Raw genomic sequence first — 7,176 nt, forward strand, 5'->3', positions numbered from 1 at the left:
TATTTTTTTTCTTTCCTGTCTTTTTCGCCATGTTTGTGGCTCTTATATTGTTCCTTTCATCTTCTTTATCGTAATAATACATCCAACCAACTCGATATAGAAAATGGCAAACAAAAGCAGGAGAACAGAAAGCCAGTGGTCCAAGCAGAAAAGATTTTTTTTTTTTTTTTTTAAAGAGAGAGGGTGTGAGGCTATGATTTCACTTTGAAAGTGTGAGACCATTATAATTCATAGCATCAGTGGTGCAGAAGAAATCAGAGTGGCAAGAGTCTCCTCCGGCCTCAAAATCCTTAAGGTTGGAGCTAGATTTTCTGTTTCTTAGCTTTCGCCTCCATATTTTTTCCGTTTTTCCCACTAGAAGTATCAATCTATGTTGTTTGCTTTCAATCTATGTTGTTGAGTTTTCGACCATCAAAGTTTTTTTCCTTTGATAATCAGTTCCTAAATTTTTCCTTGAATTCTTTCCTTGCCATCTTTTTTTTTTAAAAATAAATGTCTTTCTGTATATATTAGCTCTCTGGATTTATTTTTAGATGTGTAGTTGAAATTTAGATTCCCTTCAAGCGCAATCTTGGAAATTTTTTTTGTACATGATTTTCTTTTGTTTTCTTTTTTATCGTTAGTATTTCTATGTAGATTATAGTTTACTCCTGTTTCAGGTTTCGTCTGGGCATGACAAGTTTCATGAGATCTATGTTCTCGACGAAGAGGTAGGCCTTCTTTTCTTTCCCTACGTTTTTTAAACCACCTTACAAATTAGTAATTTCGTTGTATAGTTATTTGTATAAAATTTCCTCTTTGAACTCTTATTATTTTACTCGATTGAATTTCATGAAACAATAAATTGTATTTTTTTGCTCATTATCTTTTAGGGATGTAACAATTTAGGAGTTCCATGCTTACTAAGATTCAGGGTAATAGGTTGTGACTTTAGTATTTATTTTCACTTGTAGGCTTCCTATTATTGAAATTTGCAAATGTTTTTTTGATAATCTTAGGAATTCATCAAGATTTGCAAATTAATTTTTCAAAGCTATCTTTGGGGGGAAAAATAGGTGAATGGCATATGATTCAAGTTCAAGATTCCAGTTCGTGGTCCAAAGAGCACGATAAGTTGCCATTGAAGCAGCTGTTGGAAGCTCTATTGCCTTGCAGTAATTTTTCGAATCATTTCCAGATTTCGATCTGGGAAGTGACAGACCATTGATTTACTTGCATAAGCCTCTTAATTTTTTCTCAATTCTTGGTTTTGGCTTTAATTTCAAAATTCTTTGTTTTGACAGACCATCGATTTCCTATTCAGGATTATGGTATGGTGATGCTTTTTCTCTGTTTTCGTGTATTTTGTCTTCTCTGCAGTTCTCTTCCACTTCAGCATCAGTTTTACTGTATTTGGTCTTGCTCCTGATTTTTTTTTCGTTTCTATGTTTTACAGGTCATAGATTCTATAACATATTGTTCATATTTTAGGTTTAAATAGTTTGGTGGATGATTTGCATGTATTTCATTTACATTGCCTTGCATTAAAGCTCTTGCCTTTGCCGTCTTTTGGCAGATAGCTTTCTAATTTAGTGCCAGGTGGCCTATGTTTGCTTATTTGTTTTAATCTTTCCCATGTATGGAATGTTTTAGAAAAAATATTATGGAATTAGGTTCTCTTGTACCACTAAGTTGCCTTTGCATTGAACTTACTCTTTGATTTTGCTTTTCAGGACCAACTGGTTATTCAATGATGAAAGATTGCATAGGGTTCATATAGAGTGATCAATTTTTGAGGTAACCTTTTTTTGATCCGTCTCCATTGTTTAATTATCTACATTTTCGTGTTTTTCATGTTTTGATTTTCCCCAACTCTTCTATTCCTGACACACCTACTCTTAATGAATAAGTTACTTGTGATGGCTTTTTTTAACATGTTTCCAAAAATTGACTGTCTTATGGGCCTAGGTGGTTAGATGAAAAGTCTGAGCTTTTGGAGGTTGAGCAAGGCAAATGTTCCATGACCTTAGATCACTATTATTTTTTACGGTGAACGTTATAGGTTTGTATATTGTGTTCTCGAGTCAATTATGAAATCATGACCCCAGTTTCAATGGTAATTTTGTCGATAGCCCTTGGTTATTTGGGTTTTTTACAAACATTGTGTCGATTGATGGTGTGTTCTCTGCACTAAGATTGTGATATGTTATTTTTGAAAGACTGAGGCTATCCTTTATGGTTGGTTTGTGTTTTCCTGTGAATTGAGTGGATTACGTTGGGTTTTTCATTAGTACTTATTGTTGGCTGCATATATGTGTTGTACATTGTACAAAAGTTTTCGTAACCCTTGATTGTTTGCCTGCTTTTTTTGCCTATGCTATTAAATGAAAATTATGTGCTAATGGTAGACAGACATTATTACGATGTATTGGGGATGATGACAGCCTAATTTTTCGTTTGACGAATGTTTAATCTGTAGGCATTTAAGTGATTGTTTGTGCAACATGTCATATGCTTTTACCCTTGCACCACTCTAATGATCTATCCCCAATTCTTTCCCTTTCCCTCCCATTTATCTTTTTCCTTTGGAAAGAAGCGGTCCACCATTTGAAACCCATCCATAAACAACAACCACACCATTTGGAAAGGGCAGCGTTATTGTACTGGTTTGGACCACTAATGAGATTTGAGGCTCGGGTCCAATCAGAGAATAGTGTTTTGCAAGGTTTAATTACATTTTTCTCCTGGAAATGCTTATTGAATGGACTAAATGTTTTGAATTCTTGTGCAAGAGGGTCATTTCGGCATAAGCCTTAGACTTATGCTATGATCTTTGCTCCACCATGCGGCTACTCTTGTTTTTCACTTTTAGTTTTCTGCATTTACAAGCTGCTACTTTATCCTACTGGTTTCCTTGTTGCCTTATAGAACTCCATTTTTCTCCGTTATTTTTGGGCTTGCAAATTTTGTCTACCCCTCTAATTGCAACGTGTAATTTTTGTTCCTTATTTCTTTGTGAATTCTGATGCGTAATGTATTGGGTCTCTATTTTTTAAAAAATTTTGATTTTGTTATTCGTTTCTTTTTTGGACAAAAATGCTCCATTTTTTCAATGGGTTCTCCTCTTGCAGAAAAAGGAATTTAATTTTTTTTGTTTTTCTTTCTTGCAAAAAGGGCTTGATTTTGTGATCATGTTCTTGATTTTGAAAAAAAAAGGTTTAAATTTTTCCTTATTGGTATGTTGGATGTGCAGGAAGCAGAGAAATAGGATATGGAAGAGTAGATAAACAAGTGAGCTTCCAATCTGTAGCGAGTGTTATAAGTATCTTTATGAATCTTCACAGCATGCATCAGGTAATTTTGTCATGCTTTATAATGCCTTCAGTGATGTTTCCATTTTATCGTATGCTGATGCAGATATTCAAATGTAACCAAGCATTTGCTTTTTATCAGGACTGCCTACTTTGTTTTGTGACAATCATGTTGCGAAACACTCTTTAGGTCATGTGAATCATCAGCCAACAGGTATTACTAAGCTTTTGCACTACCAAAGTTTTCTTCGTTAACAATATATGTGCATTTACTTTGCAATTTACTTTGTAGCAAATACTGGTGACATAGAACTTGACTTTTGACTTGAAATTGTTTTCTATTCTTGCTAAGCCTGTCTGCTGCTCTTTCTTTTGTGTAAGCACCGTTCAGAATTTGAAGACTACCAGACCTTTAAGCTTTAAAAGTCTTGTTCGCTATTTTCTTCAAAGAGTTAGTTGCAAAAAGCATTTGATAAGGTATCTAGCTCTGTGAAAACTTTAGAACCTGCATTTCAGCAAGTTGGTCAGAAAATGTATCCTCATTGAAAGACTGCAGCGGATAATTATACTGATCTTTCAATATCTGTTATTCCATTTATTTCATGAAATATGGAATGACTTACATGTTCCATCACATTGTGAAAATTGCCACTATACTCACATGAAAAACCTTTCCAAATAATCTTCAACCCAGACAGGTTCTTCAATTTTCCATGTTTCTATTTGTTGATTCCTTTTTTAATAAATATCTTTTATGTTGCCCATACCATTTTTTCGTTGAACTTAACTTTCACTATACGGAGACAAACATTTGGAGAATTGAAAACTTCCAACCAGTTTCTTGACCAAAATCTGATTATGATAAATTTTACTTGCATGATTCGTATATTGTCTTTCACGTGCATGCTGCTTCCAATATTTGTTCCTTTGTATCTTCTTTTTGAGCCACATTTTTACAAATTCAGTGTTTATTACTAAAGCAACAGCTTAAACTTTTTATCCTGTTTTAAGTTTTGAATCAGTGAACTAATAAACACTGATATCAATCTTGTATTATCCATTTACACTTTCAAACATCACTTGGGAAGGGAGAAGCATATTTATACAATATACATTTCTGACTTGGAAAGGATATCAGCCAAGTATCCTCCACTTCTTTTTATCAAACAAAACTAAATTTAGCAATTATCAAAACTGCTAAATTTAGCCTCTCCAGCACCAGCTTTGTGACCCCTCTATTTCTGTATTGTCTGCTTTGCTCTTCCTTTTGAATCATTACCAAACAATCTCTGTTCAATACTCCAATAACTTTATCCTTTTAAATCAGCACACCCTTCTCTTCTTATTGTTATGATGCTTATGCTTTATGTTTTCACCTATCAAAATCAACAAAAATCCAAATATTGAACAATCTATTTGATTGAGTTGCTAACCTTAAAATGCAGACTCTTCAAATCATCTCTTTTATCTCTCAATCATACAATCCACATGTTCGTTATGGTGTAGCTCTTGCGGTTGGTTATCTCTAAATCATACAATCCACATGTTTGTTTGGTATGCTGCTGAAGGTTCAAACTAATACTGCTAAGCTTTTTTTTTTACTAATAACCTCTGCATCTTTCTCTCTCTCAATTTGATTAATGCATATATCAATAGATAGCCTTCAGCTTTGCCATCATTCACATATTGTAGCACATTCTACCACCATTAATCTGTTCTTCTGTTTAGAACATAATGAGTGTTAAAATAACTGTCTACAAATAAGTATTAAAATTACGTTATCATTTCTCTTTAGTATAATCCAAAGTTCTATGTTTTGTCTCAAAGAAAGGTTACTCAGATATTCCTATCAATTCACATTCTGCAATTCATCTCTGTCCTGTTTCTAAAACTTACTAAGTGTACAATTCTTTGATTCATGTAAAGAGGCAGTTTACTTTTATTCAGTCTCATAGCTTAACAGGAATAAATTCATCAATGTCATAATTCAGAAGTAGCTTATAGCCATGACCTATGCGTGCTTAATAATGTCTAACTCAAAATGCTTATTTCTATCTTTCTAAGTAAAATTCTGCAGCAAATGTCTTATACATTTGCACTTCTAATTAGCTCTTCTAATGTATCTTTACATGCTATGCAGGCACAACTGTCATATTTGCTTCTCACAGAGGTGCCGCACAATTATTTGAAGAGTATAATATTCAAACTCGCTTAAATGATACTGATGTTTCTGACACAATACATGTAAATCTACCTTGAAGCTCCTTATTAATTAACTATAAATATTTTGGAACCATGCTGTCGCATGTAATCATACAGTTGCTTTTGATATGATTCATAGCCTCCAAATCTTGCAGATTCCAATTTGCTGTGGTTTGTTGCAGTTTCAACTCCCTCCTAACTTCAACTTTTATTTCTTCCCCTTCTTTCTTTTGCTTCTTTATAAGGAATTTTTTTGTAAAATTTACTTTATTGAGCAACCAAGTTAATACAAATTACTTTTAATGTATTCTGGTACTTGCTAATGAACAACACACTATGAGTAATTGCACCTGATCTTACTTATTACAACCAATCTTCTTGATACTATGAGTAATTCCTACAGCCATTTTTATCCACACTTACCAAAGCAAAAAGCACGGAAAGAGACAGAGCACAATTAGTATCTCCATATCAAACTTATGGGGAGGCTAAATCTGATAATAAAGATGGAGAAAAACCAACTCTAAAAACTATAATCATCAAAAACATCATCCAGTTTAGGAATAAAAAAACCAAGCATCTTTTCTATCAATACTTAGCTCCTCCTATCAACTAATATATATTGTTTTTGCATGGCAGGGAACCTTACTAACAGGTCTAAAGCTCCCACGCCTTGCGTGGGAAGCAGACCCTATTATTCAATACAAAGAGACGTTTTAAATGAAAAGTCCACGGCAGTATCATTTGTCACTCAGTTTTCCGGACCGTCGACATTTTAGTATGCATTTGCCTTAGTCGTTGTAGTGTCGAAGGCATTTTGACAGTAATCTTTCATTTGTCACATTACTTTGGCTTGACACAGACTTTGACTTGTTATTGTGATATACATGTATCACAGTCCATTTTGCCTTAAATTTGATAGGAAAATTTATCAAATTGATCCCTAACATTTTCAAAAAAACTTCATTTTCGGGGAAAAATGAGCAAATACGAGCATTAAGACCAAAATCGCTCATAATTTATATTTTAGGGATTATTGTGGCTGATTTTAAATGTTATGGACTAAAAATATGTTAGTTTTTTTGTAAATGTTAGGGACTAATTTGGCAAATTTCTCAATTTGATAAGGTGCTTCTCAAATTCTACATATAACTCCTATCGAGAGAAAAGATCAGGCACATAGCCCCAAGAATTGTCAAAATGGTTGATCATATGCGGGTTTGGGTAGGGTATAATTAGGTGATATAATTAAAGTTTCTTCTGAGTTTTCTTATAAGGGAGAGTTCTCTACTTCTTCTAGGAGTTCTTAGTGAGAATTCTCGGTTCTCCTTAGAGTTCCTAGTGAGATTTTTGGGTTTTTTTTTCCTTATTTTGTTGTTATAAGTTACTTGATTTTAAATTTGGTTGTCAGATTTGGAATTTTTTGAATATTGGATCTATTTTAATAGATCTCATCATCATTAGTGGAGTTTAAAATTGTTAATTAGTAAATCCAGCAATTGCAACATGCATAGAAAGAAATTGGAGCCATTTATTTTATTAGAAAATAATTTTAAAATTTCTTGTATTTTTTGGATCTATTCATAATTTTTCAGTTCTAGCGTATTTGTTAAATTGTAGATATGATATTTTTAGTGCATGTTTAACATGTCATTAAGGTAATGATATAAATCAAATTGTGTTG

The 7,176-nt window shown here is 33.2% G+C and overlaps 1 long non-coding RNA gene across 1 annotated transcript; it reads left to right on the forward strand.

Annotated features, from left to right (window-relative positions):
• Nucleotides 1-2,833: 2,833 nt before the first annotated feature.
• Nucleotides 2,834-5,725, forward strand: LOC113781658. The gene is made up of 4 exons (XR_003469652.1): nt 2,834-2,970; nt 3,233-3,333; nt 3,433-3,504; nt 5,431-5,725. It is a non-coding gene; the product is annotated as an uncharacterized LOC113781658 (long non-coding RNA).
• Nucleotides 5,726-7,176: the final 1,451 nt, after the last annotated feature.

Source organism: Coffea eugenioides, chromosome 8, assembly GCF_003713205.1.
Source record: "Coffea eugenioides isolate CCC68of chromosome 8, Ceug_1.0, whole genome shotgun sequence".
NCBI classification, from domain to species: domain Eukaryota; kingdom Viridiplantae; phylum Streptophyta; class Magnoliopsida; order Gentianales; family Rubiaceae; genus Coffea; species Coffea eugenioides.